Below are 17,419 nucleotides of genomic sequence, written 5' to 3'. Positions count from 1 at the left end.
AGTGAACCTTCTTTGTACTGACTCGAGAGCAAGTATGTCTTTTCTTAAGTATGGACACCAAATCTGTATGCAGTATTCCAGGTGCGGTCTCACCAATACCTTGTATAACTGCAGCAATACCTCCCTGTTTTTATATTCTATCACCCTAGCAACAAAAACCAACATTCCATTGGCCTTCTTGATCACTTGCTGCACCTGCATACTAACTATTTGAGTTTCGTGCACCAGGACCCCCAGATCCCTTTGTACTACAGTACTTTCCAGTTTCTTGCCATTAAGATAATAACTTGCTCTATGATTTTTCCTGCCAAAGTGCATAACCTCACACTTTCCAGTATTGTATTCCATCTGCCAAATCTCTGCCCACTTACTTAGCCTGTCTACGTCACTTTGCAGGTTTTTTATGTCCTCCTCACTCACTACTTTCCCTGCCATCTTTGTATCATCTGCAAACTTTGATATGTTACACTCGGTCCCCTCCTCCAAATCGTTAATATAGATTGTAAAGAGTTGGGGACCCAGCACTGACCCCTGTGGAACACCACTAGTTACTGATTGCCAGTCTGAGAATGAACCATTTATCCCAACTCTCTGCTTTCTGTTGGAGAGCCAATTCTCCACCCACACCAGAATATTACCCCCAATCCCGTGATTTTTTATCTTGAGCAATAATCTTTAGTGTGGCACCTTGTCAAATGCCTTTTGGAAGTCTAAGTACACTACGTCCACTGGTTCTCCTTTATCCACCCTGCATGTTACTTCCTCAAAGAACTCAAGCAAATTTGTCAAACATGACTTCCCCTTCATGAAACCATGCTGAGTTTGTCCTATTAAATTATGTTTATCCAAATGTCCCGTTACTGTCTCCTTAATAATGGACTCTAACATTTTACCAACCACAGATGTTAGGCTAACATGTCTATAGTTTCCAGCCTTCTGCCTACTACCCTTTTTAAATAAGGGTGTTACATTAGCAGTTTTCCAATCTGCCGGGACCTTTGCTGAGTCCAGGGAGTTTTGGCAAATTATTACCAATGCATCCACAATCCCTACCGCCACTTCCCTCAAGACCCTAGGATGTAAGCCATCAGGTCCAGGGGATATATCCGTCTTAAGTCCCATTATTTTACCAAGTACCACTTCCTTAGTGATTTTAATCGTATTTAGCTCCTCTCCCCCGAGAGCCCCCTGTTTGTCCAGTGTTGGGATATTCTTAGTGTCCTCTACCGTAAAGACTGATACATAATATTTGTTCAGCATTATTGCCATCTCCATGTTTCCCACCATTAATTTCCCAGTCTCATCCTCTAAGGGACCAACATTTACTTTAGCCACCCTTTTTCTTTTGATATAACTATAGAAGCTTTTGTTTTCCATTTTTATATTTTTTGCTAATTTACTTTCATAATCTATCTTCCCTTTCTTAATCAATCTTTTAGTTATTTTTTGCTGTCTTTTAAAGACTTCCCAATCTTCTATCTTCCCACTAGATTTGGCTACCTTATATGCCCTTGTTTTTAGTTGGATACTATCCTTAATTACTTTACTTAGCCACGGATGGCTATCTCTTCTTTTACACCCTTTTTTCCTCAGTGGAATATATATTTTTTGGAAGTTGTAAAATAACTCCTTAAATGTACACTACTGATCATGTACCATCTTACCCTTTAATCTATTTCCCCAGTCCACTCTAATCAATTCTGCTCTCATACCTTCATAGTCTCCTTTATTCAAGCTCAGCACGCTTGTTTGAGATCCAACCTTCTCACCCTCTACTTGAATATGGAATTCAACCATGTTATGGTCACTCATTCCAAGGGGATCCTTTACTAGGACATTTTAAATTAATCCTGTCTCCTTACACAGGACCAAATCTAAGGTTACTTGCCCCTGGTCGGTTCAGTTACATACTGCTCAAGAAACCCATCCCTAATACACTCAATGAACTCATCCTCAAGGCTGCTCTGCCCAGTTTGATTTGTCCAGTTAATATGATAGTTAAAATCCCCCATAATTATAGCTGTTCCCTTATTAGAAGCCTCAACTATTTCCTGATTAATACTCCGTCCAACAGAGTTGCAACTGTTCGGAGGCCTATAGACTACGCCCACTAGTGTTTTTTTCCCCTTATTATTCCTTATCTCTACCCAAACTGTTTCACTATCCTGCTCCTTTGACCCAATATCATTTCTCTGTATTATAGTGATTCCTTGCTTTATTAACATAGTCACCCCACCTCCCCTCCCTTCCTGCCTGTCCTTCCTGATTGTTAAATAACCTGATATGTTTAATTCCCAGTCATGGTCACCCTGCAGCCATGTTTCTGTAATAGCCACAAGATCATACCCATATGTAGTTATTTGTGCCGTTAACTCATTCATTTTGTTACGAATGCTACGTGCATTCAGATAAAGAACTTTCAAATATGTTTTGTGACACTTAGTTCCTGTTTTTTCCCCTTTTACTACTTTACCTTTTACTCCATACCTTCTGTCCCTTCTTGACACATTCTGTTTTTTAATTTCCCCACTGCTACCTAAGTCTATGACCTTCTCCATTGTCATTTCTGTTATTTGCTCTCTAGAAACCTCCCCCCCACTAATTAGTTTAAAGCCCTCTCTACAGCCCTAGTTATATGATTCGCCAGGACTCTGTTCCCAGCACTGGCCAAGTGGAGTCCATCCCAATGGAACAGCTCCCTCCTGTCCCAGTACTGGTGCCAGTGTCCCAAGAAGCAAAACCCATTTCTCCCACACCAGTGTTTGAGCCATGCATTTAATTCTTTAATTTTATTTATCCTAGCCAAATTCTCTCGTGGCTCAGGTAATAACCCAGAGATTATTACCCTTGAGGTTCTGTTTTTTAATTTGACCCCTAGCTGCTCATACTCCTTTAACAGAACCTTCTTCCTTGTCCTACCTACGTTGTTTGTACCAACATGGACCATGACAACTGGATCCTCCCCCTCCCACTCCAAGTTTCTTCCCAGCCCAGAAGAGATGTCCTTAACCCTGGCACCTGGCAGGCAACACAGCCTTCGGGACTCCCGCTCTTGACTGCAGAGAACCCTATCTATCCCCCTCATGATACTATCCCCATCCACTACAACATTTCTTTTTACTCCCTCCACTTGAATGGCCCCCTGCACCATGGTGCTGTGGCCAGGTTGCTCATCCTCCCTGCAGTCCCCGCTCCTGTCCTCACAGGGAGTAAGAACCTCAATCCCGTTTGACAAGAGCAAGGGCTGCGGCTCCTTCAACACTACATCCTGGATCCCTGTACCTACCTCACTCGTAGTCACACCATCCTGTCCCTGACCACGGACTACATCTGCAGTAATTAATTTCATAGGTGTGACCACCTCCTGAAACATAGAGTCCAGGAACTTCTCCCCCTCCCTGATGTGTCGCAGTGTCTGAAGCTCAGCCTCAAGCTCTTTAACATGGAGTTTAAGTTCCTCTAGCAGCAAACACTTATCGCAAATGTAATCACCGTGAGCCTCAATGGGGTCCACCAGCTCCCACATTTTGCAACAGTGATGCAGCACCTGTTCACCCATATCTGTGTAATTAATTAAATTTCTTATTATTAATTATGAAGACCCTCTGCCCCGATATAGATGATAATATTACACCACTATTTAATAGGACTTACCAACTTAAAGGTATAGAAGAGAAGGAAGAGAACCTACCAACCAGTTGATCACCAACCTCCCTCGTGGAAGCTGTCTGGGGGACCTATCCGGTTGAATTGTCTCACTGCTCCACGTCCGCAGTGTTGGATTAGCCTGAGAGAGGGAAACAAAACAGAGCAACAAGCACCCCCTCACCTCCAAACTCAGTACCCTGTCCCTGCCTTCTCCCCATATCCCTTGATCCCTTTAGCCTTAAGAAATATATCTAACTCCTTCTTGAATATATTTAATGAATTGGCCTCAACTGCCTTGTGTGGTAGAGAATTCCACAGGTTCACCACTCTCTGGGTGAAGAAATTCCTCCTCATCTCTGTCCTAAATGGCTTACCCCTTATCTTTAGACTGTGACCCCTGGTTCTGGACTCCCCCGTCATTGGGAACATCCTTCCTGCATCTAGTCTGTCTAGTCTTGTTAGAATTTTATAATTTTCAATGAGATCCCCTCTCATTCTTCTAAACTCCAGCAAGTATAAGCCCAATCGACCCAATCTCTCCTCATACGTCATTCCTGCCATCCCAGGTATCAGTCTGGTGAATCTTCGCTGCACTCCCTCCATGGCAAGAACATCCTTCCTCAGATAAGGCGACCAAAACTGCACACAATACTCAAGGTGTGGTCTCACCAAGTTCCTGTACAACTGCAGCAAGACATCCTTGTTCCTGTACTCGAATCCTCTCGCTATGAAGGCCAACTTACCATTTGCCTTCTTAACCGCCTGCTGCACTCTTGTTCCTATGTTCTGATTACAACTGAGAGCAGCAAGCACTGTGGGAGAAAATATTACAGCAACACATCAGAACCAGTCCATAATCTATGCACCTATTTAGTTCCCATTCAAAAGTTACTCCTAACTTCTATCAAGTTCATTCTAATTACTTGTACCTAACTATTTCCACTCTTAGAATATAAACACTTTCCAATGGTTGCTCATTACACATCCTTTCTCTTGTTTCCTATCCTTGTAACACCAAGATTAGCATGATGGGGGTAATCATGCTTTATGTAGATGGTATCTAGATTTACTGGAGTTGTGTCTCTCGTTATTATTTGCCTTAGTTATTTATGTTTTACCCTATGCCTTTTACATCATATTTTGATTGATACATTTGCATACCTTTGTGGTTTTCATCTCTATTTTGTGTGTCCGTGCCAATTTGAATTGCAAACTGTTTGTGTAAAGGTCAAGGAGCCTTGGAACTCTGGGAAGTCCTGTTAGTGGTTCATGCACATTTCATTAATGTGGGGTAGAGACAATTTTGATTGAATTTATCAGTGTAATCCATAGAAGCACCAAAATATACATTCTGCCCATGACTGGAACATTAACTGTTTGAGGAATGCAGTCACATTTCTGCACTAAATGAAAAATGCAACCAGATCAGAAATCTTTATTTATGTATAAACTAAGACAAGTTGTATTTTTTTCTGGTTGGCTTTCTAACATTCACCACTGGCAATTTCAGACTTACAATAGTGTTTACAGTGCACCGGACACATTGATGTTATAGTTGATGTATCTTCACATACACGTGCATAACAGTGCTTAACCGAAGCATTCTGTGCTTGGAGCGTGTGGCAATTTTATCGCATGTACCACATACTGCATTATGTTACCACTGGCAGTAATACAACACTTGTGGTATTTCCTACTGCTCTGCATTTTCTAAATACGCTGTTAAACACAGCTATAATCTAATATCGCACATCGACCCAAACACAAGCCAAGCCAGTTAGGCAAATGTCTTACGCTAGTTAAATGGGATATTTGGATTACTCAAGAAGATTCATATCATGAGTGAGATCTGCCGACATTTAGAAAATGGACACATGAGTCATGTGGCCTTATGTGGCTCAGTGTCAAATTTTGAGTCATAAGTGACAATTTATATTGATAAGCATACTTGATATTTGTTGATGCTAAACTGGCAACATGCTTCTAAATGAAGGAAGTAATGTTGAGCGAAAAAATGAAGGGGTTAGTTAAACATTAAAAAAGTTCTCCCATTTTATTCCTGTATTTTCCAAGCCAGTATAATGCATTTATATTGATTTTTGTTTATTTGCCTGCAGTTGCTTCTCCTCCTTACCTGGTATGAGCCATACAGATAGGGAAGATCTCCTCTACACGGGAGAGACCAAACATAGATTGGGTGATGGCTTTGTGGAATACCTCCGTCAGTCCGCAGCGTGACCTTGAGCTTCCAGTCGCTTGTCATTTCATTCTCCGCCCCACTCCCTCTCTGACCTCTCTGCTCTCAGCATCCTACACTGTTCTAATGAAGTTCAACAGAATCTTTCGATTATGTAGGGGGTGGCAGGTGGCGCGTGCACCCAGTCAGTTATGCCCCTGACTGCCTGTGAGCGGTTCGAATCGCTCCCACGCCCCTGGGTTCTAGACACCGAATTTAGGTACAGGCGGCGATACAGAAAGACTCGAGTAGACAGGTGGTTCGGTGTAAGAAAACCAAGATTTTATTAAAACAGAAATGAAAACACAGTCTTATGAGAAAAATTACTGGTAGAGAAACAATTACAGGCATATAACACTATAACTATACTTATACAGGGAATGGGGAACACACGGCACATCGAGGGAAAAACAGCTACTTTAACAATCCCCTTATCCTTATCCCACCCCTATACCTAACTAGATTAAGCTATGAGGGGCCAGGAATTCATGCTCACCAATCCAAAGCAAAACCTGTTGTTTTAGAAATCATGAGTTTTGAGGTTTGGGCTGCTGTCCTTTGGGGTACTCCATCACCACGTGGTCTCAGGGTGCGGCGCTGGAGCTGCTGCTGCAACACACCTTTCTTCTCCTCAGCTACCATCGTCGTCTCGTCGCGATGGGTTCTCTTCTTCTTCTCCCTCGGGCGGTCGTCAGCAGTAACGTTGCGTCAATGGGCCAATTAGCAGTCTTCACTGCTTAGATTTTCCTACCCATCCTTGGAACGCCAACATATTCGTTATGGCGTGGACACCTGCGTTTATTCGCAGTGTTCAACAAGATTCTTCCCCCCCCAAGCACCAGCTTATTTGCAGTGTTCACCCAACCAACTTAGTTTCACTGTCCTCAGATATTTTCTTCCCCGAGCGTCAGCTTATAACTCGGCGCTCGGTCTTAATTAATATGTCTTCTGCTGCCCTTCTCTGCTCTTTGTCGGGTGTACCTTACTCTTCGTCTCGGTTCATTGCACCTCATTTCCTCTGCCCTCTCTCGTGGCCCAGGTGTCCTGGGTGACTTTGGACTCGGGTCTCATTCCCCTCCCCTGCTGTTGGTATGGATGTCCTTGGTTGCTTGCACAATGCGGGGAGCAAGAAGAGAACCCGCCACGAGGCCAGGGCACGAGTGCGAGCGGCGGTAGCTCAAGACCAGACGAGAGGTCAGAGTCAGGAGGAGAGAGCTAGCAGAGCGAGATTGCTACTAAGGGCCTACAGTTATACTCTTTTCGATGGCCCCTTATCTGCGCGCCAAACCAGGTCAGTCCATTGTTTCGCTTTTGGCGGGCTGTGTTAAATGATTGTACCAATCTAAAATAATTAGTTTTAGATGGCTGTTTATCACACCTAATGGCCTGATGTCTGGGCTGTATTGTCATTAATGCATTTTAATTGGCCTGTCCAGCCTCGATGGCTTCCTTAAGCTGTTTCTGATTATTTATGCGGACAAACTAATGGCCTCATGTTTAGGCCTAACTGGGTTGATCTGTTCCAATTTGACGAAAATGCATATTCAATGTTTGCTGAGATGTCTAGCCCTTCAAACACAAAAGCCCTTTTCACAGAAATGCATTTTAAGTTTCGATTTCCCAAAGCTACTTGTTCTGAGCTACAGAGTCCAAGCTTTTAAAATCTTACAGGCTTTTGGTCACGAGGTGCGGACGCCATCTTTGGGTACACTTTTTTTTTAATTGTCCATAGGGTCCCTTTTATTAATAACCTTGGGAGAATGTGGAAATGTTGCAAATCCTACACTCCCCCCTGTGATACTAAAACTTGCTTGAAGTATCATCCTTACAAGGTGAGCAAAATTTTCTGACCCTCCATAGTCAACCTTCCCGTGTAATTACCTATCTAATATACCCACGACACATGCACTTCCCATTCCGCGAAAATGTAGTGTACATAAGGATACATAGAATAATTACAATCTTTTACACATATCCAAGCATGGAGGGGGTCCAACACCCCTGCACCACTTGGTACACATACATCTTTATTAATAACGTGTCGCAAAATCTTTATTAAAAACAACAAAACACAAAAAAACAACAATCTTTAATCAAAAATACAAGGAAAACTCAAACAGGGGTATCTCCCTCCACCTTCACATAATGTTCCTTCCAGATCCTCTGGTTTCGGAACTCTAACAACTGACCTTTTCCCTTGCACTGGATGCAGACTAGATACAACACTTTCCCTAACTGGCAAACCACGAGAATGTGGGAAGCCAGTCTGATCCACGAAGGGACCTCTATATTATTGAAAATGTCCCACCAGCGTGGAATCACAATATCCAATATCTTAGTCCCTATCTCTACTGTTTTCTGCTCTAGAGTGTAATAATGTTTCTGCGAAACTATAACGGCTTTGAGTATTTTGGTAAGGTATTCAGGGAGAGGGGGAATTTTGTAGCCAAAATCCGCTACGTACTTCTGCAAATTGGTAAAATTCTCCTTCACAGTGAGGTGAACAGTGGAGGGTTCAGGAATGGGGACAATTCGCTCCTGGGCCACTTAAACTTCTACCTCGGGTTTAAAACAGAAACTGCTGTCACTAACCAGACACCAGCTATGCTGTCCATGCTGGTAGTGGGACATGCCGGTGGTGACACAATATGTCCCACCTCCTATATACGCTACCTGAGGGGGAACATGGCCTTGTGCCATTGCCTCCATGGTACAATTTATAGGTTTCGCGCCAGCAGCTCTGAACCCACACTGCGGTTTTGAATAGGCATTCAAGTGCTGGGGACACAGGATTATGTGTGCTCCCCGGCTCTGGCACCCTGAGAGGTCAATACCTGTCATAGCGTGCTCCCACTTTATGACGTAAGGTGGGACCGCTGTGAAACGAATGTGTGCACCCCCTTGAATGACTCCAATGTTCTCTACCCTGTATACTGGTGCGGGTCGGGCTGTCCTACCCATGACCAGCATCCTAACTACTACTCCCATGATTGTGTGGTTGGACCGTCCACAATCCACTGGGACTGGGTAGGCTTCGGAAGCTAGCCGGAGTTGGCACGGGCTTATTGCATTCTCAAATGGGTGGAGGGCTGCGAGGTGTTTGTTGCTGATCCAGGAGGGGACTAAACCCTGTTTTAAATCCTCCAGATTACTGCGGCCCTCGCCCACCAACCACGCCCCGTATAACATGCACACCTCATTCTGCGCAGCCTGGTCAGAAGCATTTCTGTCCTCCCTTATGAGGGCATTTACCATCTTTGTGTGCTTCTCCAACTCCGCTATGATCTCCTTTAAATGGACCATCATGGCCTGGTCCTCATGTAACTCCGAGCCCACTACCTTGTTCTCATCCATTAATATCTTCCTTAACTGTGTTTTTAAACCATTTATCTGGGTCTGCAGCTCTATGTCATCCAAACTGTTGATGACAGAGGACCCAGTATTAAATGCAGTAAAAACATCATTCCATACTCCCCTTCTTTGTCTCCCTGCATTACCCAAAAACTCACGGTGTGTGGTGTACAGTTCGGTTTTGTCGACATTGGCAAAATCGAACTCATAAAACTTATGAACATGTCCGTTAATAGGGCCTGGTATAGCTGCTCTGTTTCTTTGGGGCACCACTCCGGTAAATGTACCTCGGTGAGATTTAGAATCACGGAGGCTACCGTGTAGTGTATCCCCTGGTACAGCACCTGATCGGTAGGTACTAGTACCAACCCATTCCCTGGTCCCTTGGTGGTGGTGGGGCACCCTTCCCTGGGTAACCTTGCTGCCGGCGCTGTGGGCAGGGGCTTACGGGGGCGGGTTACAAGCTCAGTGGCATTGACTGGGATCGGGGAGAATGGGACTGCGCACATCTTCCGGCTGGTATCCCACTTCATCCCCTCCCCGGTGTCGTGCCACTGCCGGTGGAAAACGATGGATATGCCTGTGGGGCAGACCCTCTCTGGCCTCCACATACAGATATAAATCCCTTGATCCGGCTCCCACCACTTGTCCCAACACACACTTAATCCTCCGTGAGTTCCTGTAATTGTCCAGTGGGTATTGTTCCCCAACCATTCCCACTCGACTGCGGGGTTTCTCATATCTTTGCTCAGCTTCCTGAGCCACCACCACCTATCCAAAGGAATGTGTCCCTTGCACGTTAGACATACACGCTTCCCTACGGTGACACTGACCCTTCTGGTAACGACCCGTACCCTGGGGCACAGGAGGGAGGCCTCCCCGTACGTGAATCCGGTCTGGCTGGAGTACTGAGACGAATTGGACCCCAGCCATCCTGGCCACCTTCCCTCGTGGACATAGACGGCGGTCTCCTCCATCTCCCGTTCACCGCTTCCGTTGGTCGCTATAGGTGCTCTATCTCCTGAGCACCCGTAGATGTGGGAGTATTCTACATCGCCCCGCTTTCCCAGGCTCAGTCCCATCAGGGCGAGTAGGATTACGATCCCTTTCATCCCGACAGTCTTTCTGTAACAGATACAAAACATGCAGCCAGGTCCCCAAGAGATTCTCTGGCTTGGGTGAAGCATGGTTGGGTCTCGCGACCTCGACCCAAAATACACACTCTTAGCAGATTACTTACTTAACCTAAACTACCCATCACCTTATTTAACTTAAGCTAAAACACCCAAACTTAAGTTAAATACTTAAACTTAACAATATAAACTTACATCACCTAAACTATGTACATCCGCCGCCCGTCTCCGGGCGGCCAGGCTAATTCCTGGTTGAACTGCGGCACACTGCTTCCCCCGGCGTGGCCGCACCGTCCTTCACTGTTGGTCCCTCGCCGCCCGCGGCGGCTAGCTGGGGACCTCTGTCCCTTGACTTCCCCCTGACTCGGGAGGCTGTCCCTTTGAACTGGGGAGCTTGTGACCATGGCTTTCTCGGCTGGGGCGTCTGTGGGGACCTTCTAGGGACTTTGGCAGGTGGGGCTTTCTTGGCCAATGGGCTTTTAACCCGAACCGCTGTCCCTTCCGGTGCGGCCTGTGGGCTAGCCACTGCCGCTGGCCAGGGATCTTCTCCCTTAGGCTTGACCTCTCCCGAACCTGGGCTAGGGGCAGGTTACTCTTCGCAGCCTTTTGCTACAGGCTGAGAGTCTCCACCCCCAGCTCCCAAAACTGGGTCCGGGGCGGGGTCTTCATCCTCGGGTCCCTCCTCGTCTGGATCCCAGAAGAGTGGGGGAGTGTTCCAATTGATGGGCGGGATGGCCCCTCCCTTTAAGCAAGCCACAGCGCCTGCCTGTGCAACCTGTGAACTCGCTTCGGCTGTAGGCTGAGGAGCTCTATCCTCAGACCTTACCCCAACTGGCTGCTTTCCCCTTTCAGGTTGAAACAGTTTGCACTGGTTGATATAACCAGCAGCCTGTTTTAAAACCTCATCCGCTGCCCCGAACGGGCCTTCTAGGGACTCCCCATTCTCTTTCTTTACCGGGACGGCCTTACAGACGGGATCTTGGGCTTGGACCTGCTCTAGGTCCGGGGCCAAAGCTACCCCCTGTGTACCTCCCTTGTCCCAGACTGCGGCTACTGGGCCTGCTCTACAGGGAACCCAGAACTCTCCTTCCCTGTGTTGTGTATGTACCTTTAAGGGAATAACTGGTCTCAGACTGCAGTACCGGCAGTGACCACCCCTGTATAAAAGGCGCTAGCAAGCCTCTGTAGTTTCAGTTTCCCGATTGACTCCATTCAGTAAAGACTTGTTTAAATCAACTCCTGCTGTCCGTGTCTCAATTATACACGGACATAATATTGGCGATGAGCAGATACGAACTTACCTACAGTCTGCACCACCTCCTGGGATCCATTCCTGAAGTGAAGTGAGCAGAGGTCAAGGCCAGAAGGAAGAAAGAAGCAGTAGAAACGGGCGTCGGCCATGGGCATCCGCCCCTGAGTCAGCGGAGTTCAAGATTGCTGGAGAAGCTGTCGAGTGCGGGGCCTGGTTCCTGCCGACGGTGCTTCAGCTAATTGGGCTGGTGGCAGGTAGTACACTGATCCTTCCTGGGCTGCGGCGGTCGAGAACTCGAGCGGGTGGCTTGCAACGGGGCCGAGCAGCGTTGTCGGGAAGAGGAGAGAGAGAGAGGGTGGAGCACACAGGGCACGGCCGGTGCTACGAAGCCGGGCAGCGTACGGACCCGAGAAGAGGGAGGCAAGAGTCCCACAGGGTTGTTCCACGACGGGAAAATAATAAAATTTAAAAAAATTAAAAGAAATATTAAACGCGCAGAAAACCGCGAGAAGCTGCAGGTTGCAACGGAAACTGCGGGAAGCAGCGCTAGCAACAGCGGGGAAGACGGCAAAGCGCGGGAGGTGCCATCTTAATCAGCAGAGAAGAAGGCAAAGCACGGGAGGCACCATTTTGTTAAATCGGGGAAGAAGGCAAAGCGCGGGAGGTGCCATTTTAGATTTTCAAGATGCCGAAGACTGGCTGTATCACTGCCTTTGATAATACAATAGAGGACTGGACCACGTATGTGGAAAGAGTCGAGGTATATTGCGAGGCAAACGAAATAGCCGATGAGAAAAAGGCATCGGTATTGCTAAACTTAATGGCCGCTAGAACGTACGGCCTATTGCGGGACCTGATTACTCCAGCCAAACCGAAGGCGAAGAGTTTTAACGAAATTGTTGCTGGCCTACAGGAACACCTAAACCCTGCACCGCTGCTGATAGCAGAAAGATTTAAATTCCACAGGAGAACTCAGCATAAAGATGAGAGCAATGCTGAGTACCTTACGGAACTACGCAAGCTATCAAAGCACTGCCAGTTCGGAGCAGGACTGGCAGATACCCTACGGGGCAAATTTGTCTGTGGACTACTGAGCGAAGGAACACAGAAGAAGTTACTCTCAGAGAAAGAGCTGACGCTAGATAAGCAGCCAGGGGAGCTGCGGAAATACAACAAAAACCACAGGAATACGGCACCCACGAAATGACACGGGGATTTGCAAAATGTTATCGCTGCGGCAGAACCAACCATGACCAGAAGGACTGCTGGTCCAAGGACAAAATATGCAGGCAATGCGGAAAGGTGGGACACATTGCACGAGTTTGCAGGTCTGGGAAGAAGACCAGCAACAACAAAAAGGCTACTAAGGAATCGTATAAGAAAGTACAAAAGATGACGGACAGTAGTTCCGAAGACCAGATGAGCGATAGTGAATCCGGGATAAGAGACTAAGCTGTCTCAAACTTCACAATGTAATCGCAAAAGAGGATCACCGAACCATTTGGGTCACCCTCACGATAGCAGGGTCCCAAGTTAAAATGGAATTGGATACAGGATCAGCGCTAACCGTCATGAATCGATGAGACTACGAGCGGCTATTCTCACACATACCCTTGAGAGAGACATCCATCATCTTGACGACGTATACGGGGCAAAAAGTATACCCCAGAGGAAAAATAAGGGTGCCTGTCGAATACAACGGCAAGAAAATACGGAAATTGTATCTCTACATACTGCAAAATGGTGGACCACCGTTATTGGGACGTGAATGGATCAGGAAGATAAGCTTAGATTGGCACTCCATTCATGCAATGACGGTGGATGGTAAAAAAGATGAAGACGTCACTCCTGGACGATTGTCAACAATCTTACCTAACGCCAAAGAGGTATTTCAACAAGAACTGGGCACTCTTAAAGGCATAACCGCCTCGATAAAAATAGAAGAGAATGCAATTCCCAAGTTTTTCAAAGCAAGACCGGTACCATATGCAATTCGCCCCACCGTCGAGGCAGAGCTGGAGAATCTGGAGAAGGCAGGCGTGTTGTCTAAGGTCGACTGGAGCGAGTGGGCGACACCCATCGTTCCTGTCATGAAGAAAACGTTAAGCAATAAGTCTGAGGAGCCAAGGAAGGTTCGCATCTGTGGGGACTTCAAGGTGACGGTGAACCCAGTCCTTCACACAGTACAATATCCTCTTCCAAGGATAGAAGACATCTTCGCCTCACTATCTGGAGGGAAGCGTTTTACAAAAATTGACCTAGCACAAGCATATTTGCAGATGGAGGTTGAAGAATCCTCTAGGAAGTATCTCACGATAAACACTCACAAAGGTCTTTACCAGTATCATCGATTGGTATTCGGAGTAGCATCGGCTCCGGCGATATGGCAAAGAGCGATGGAACAAGTCCTGCAAGGGATTCCGGGGACTCAGTGTTACTTGGACGACATCCTTGTGAAAGGTGAAGATGACAGTAAACACCTTAACAACCTAGAACAGGTGCTCACTGGACTACGGGAACATGGGCTACGAGCCAACCGCCCCAAGTGCGAGTTTTTTAAGAAACAGATATCGTAATGTGGCCACGTGATTGATGAAGAGGGGTTACATAAGTCCCCTGACAAAATTGAAGCGGTTGTTAAGGCCCCAGCACCTGAAAATGTGTCGCAACTGAGGTCATTCCTCGGATTGGTGAATTACTACCATAAGTTTTTACCGAATTTGTCCACAATTCTGCACCCACTGAACGCCCTACTACGAACGGGAGTAGCATGGAAATGGAGCAATGACTGTAAGCGGGCCTTTCAGAAGAGTAAGGACTTAATCACTTCAAGAGAAGTATTGGCTCACTACAACCCAGCACTGCCGATCAGACTGGCGTGTGATGTGTCTCCCTACTGTCACATAAATCCCTTGATGATTTAGAGAGGCCGATAGCTTTTGCGTCACGCTCGTTAACTTCTGCCGAGCGTAACTACGCCCAAATTGACAGAGAGGCCCTCAGCCTGGTGTGGGGGGTGAAGAAGTTGAATCACTACCTGCACGGTCAAAAATTTACTCTATTAACTGATCATCAACCTCTTGTCTCCATTTTCAACCCTCAGAAGGGTGTACCGATAATGACAACTCAGCGGCTGCAGAGGTGGTCCCTTTTCCTAGGGGCACACCAATATGACATCGAGTACAAAGGAACTAAACAGCATGGGAATGCTGATGGATTGTCGCGCCTACCGTTGCCGACGGTGGAAGAAGACCTTGCAGTGGATCCAATGGAGATATTCCACTCGACCATAGTCGAAGGTCTCCCTGTGACGAATGCAAACATAGAAAAGGAAACACGAAATGACCCGACACTATCCTGGGTCTATGATTTAACGGTGAAGGGATGGCCAGCACATGGCGAACCACTGCTGCCAGCATTCTCGCTGAGAAGGGAACAGCTGTCAGTGTGCAGAGGAACCTTGACGTGTGGATCCAGAGTAGTAATTCTACCCAAATTGCAGGATAGAGTGCTCAATGAGCTTCATGAGGGTCATCTGGGAGGGGTAAAAATGAAGAACTTAGCCAGAGTGTTTGTGTGGTGGCCGGGAATCGATAGAGAAATCGAAGAGATGACCAAGAGCTGTACAGGATGCCAGAAGGTCCAAAACGCCCCACCACAAGCTCCTCTACATCCATGGGAGTGGCCCTCATCTCCATGGCAAAGGGTGCACATTGATTTTGCTGGTCCCTTCATGGACTCGATGTTTTTAATTGCGGTGGATGCACATTCAAAGTGGCCAGAGGTAATAAAAATGTCCTCAACCACCACAGAAAAAACTATCACAGTTTTACGAACCATATTCCCCAGGAATGGGCTGCCTGAACAGATTTGCTCTGACAATGGACCACAGTTTGTGTCTGAAGAGTTCCGGAGGTTCTTAAAGAACAATGGTGTTAAGCATTACACATCTGCCCCACATCATCCAGCCACTAATGGACTGGCCGAGAGGTTTGTTCAAACATTCAAGAAGGCTATCAAGGCAATGTGTAATGAAGATATACCCCTACAACACAAGGTGGACAACTTCTTGTTTGCCTACCAGAATGCGACACATGCGGTTACCAACCAAACTCCAGCCATGATGTTCTTCAATCAAAGACTACGATGCCGCTTGGATTTGGTTAAGCCAAACGTCCGAAGAGATGTGGAGAACAGGCAGTTTCAGAATATGAATGAAAGGTCGACCAGGAGTTTTAAGATAGGTCAACCAGTTTTGGCCCGGGACTACCGCACTGAGAAATGGCAGCCAGGAACGATTTGTACACGGCAAGGACCTCTCATGTATACCGTGAACGTTGGAGAGAGCATTGTAAGACGCCATGCTGACCAGATTCTAGATTCACTGGAAAACGTCAACTCCACACCACGATCTAATACACCTGGCAATGAAATCGACGTACCAATTGCAGCTACCGCAGAATCGGTGATATTGGAAGCAGATGAACCAAACAACGACATGGATCCAGACTCAACCTTGCCAGAAGAACCTGATACTCCAAAGAGGCGTTATCCAGACAGAATCAGGAAGCCTCCTCAAAGACTGAACTTATAATTGCTTAACCTCAACCAATGTATCTAGCAACCGCAATTGTGATTATAATTAGTTATCATTTAGTTGTTAAATGAATGTTATGTACTGTTTATCTAAAAGGGGAGGAATTGTTGTGTATGTACCTTTAAGGGAATAACTGGTCTCAGACTTCAGTACCGGCAGTGACCACCCCTGTATGAAAGGCGCTAGCAAGCCTCTGTAGTTTCAGTTTCCCGATTGACTCCATTCAGTAAAGACTTGTTTAAATCAACTCCTGCTGTCCGTGTCTCAATTATACACGGACATAATACCCTAGCCCTCTGCTTGGCTACTTCATTAGTCCTTTGGTTACCCTCCCATACGGTATGGAGGGATCCTAAAACTATGGCCAAAAGTTTGGCCATTTCCCCAGCCTGCTCGTCCCCTGTGGCTCCCATTACGCTAAATGGGGCCTCGTTAGACCTGGGTGGATTGGATGGGTCTTCCAAATGGATCACCATGCTGGAAGCTCCAGTGTCCACCGAATATCTCCCCTGCATCGTCTCCACCCGCATCTTAACACAGGGCCTGTTCCCCTCATCGTTTTCAAGGGGACACAGGTCGACAGGCTGCGCTGGTTCTAGTCAGGGCTGTGGGTTGGATGGGGCTGATGGAGTCAGTGCACCGGTAGCGGCTGCTACTCTCCCCTGGCCAGTCAATAAGGACCTCACGGTGTCCAAAAGTGACTCGACCTCTGCGGGAGGGATTCCTGTCCCCGCCTTTTGGGCTGGGGCTGTGGAATTCTTTCCCTTGTTATCTTTAGAAGGGTTTTTGCACTCCTTCCGCCAGTGACCATCCTTCCCGCACCCGTAACAATTCGTCTTTGTGTTGGGGGGTTATTCCCCTCCTGGTGTCACACTTTCCTACCCGGTCCGGGTTTTACCTCATGCACCTTCCCCTTGGGTGGGTGTGCATCGGTTCCCCTACCGTTTTTATAGGCTAGAGTTAGCTGCCTGATCACCGTAAGCTCGATGGTCTGGGGAATTTTGGGGTCGAACCAGACTTCTGCACTGGCCCGGACCTGTGGCGAGCTGTTCGCCACCAGGCAACGGAGCCAATGGACCAGGGGATCTCCATTCAGGAACGCCCGGTTCGGCGCACCCGGGCAGGCCCTCTGGTACACCGGCCATAACTGGTCCGCGAAAGCCTGCGGGGTTTCCCCTGCGAGCTGGACCATCTTCTCCACA

Source organism: Somniosus microcephalus, chromosome 11 (assembly GCF_052327205.1).
Source record: "Somniosus microcephalus isolate GS21.2 chromosome 11, FLI_Smic_1.0, whole genome shotgun sequence".
Taxonomy (NCBI): Eukaryota; Metazoa; Chordata; class Chondrichthyes; order Squaliformes; family Somniosidae; genus Somniosus; species Somniosus microcephalus.
Note: the sequence above shows the minus strand (reverse complement) of the source record.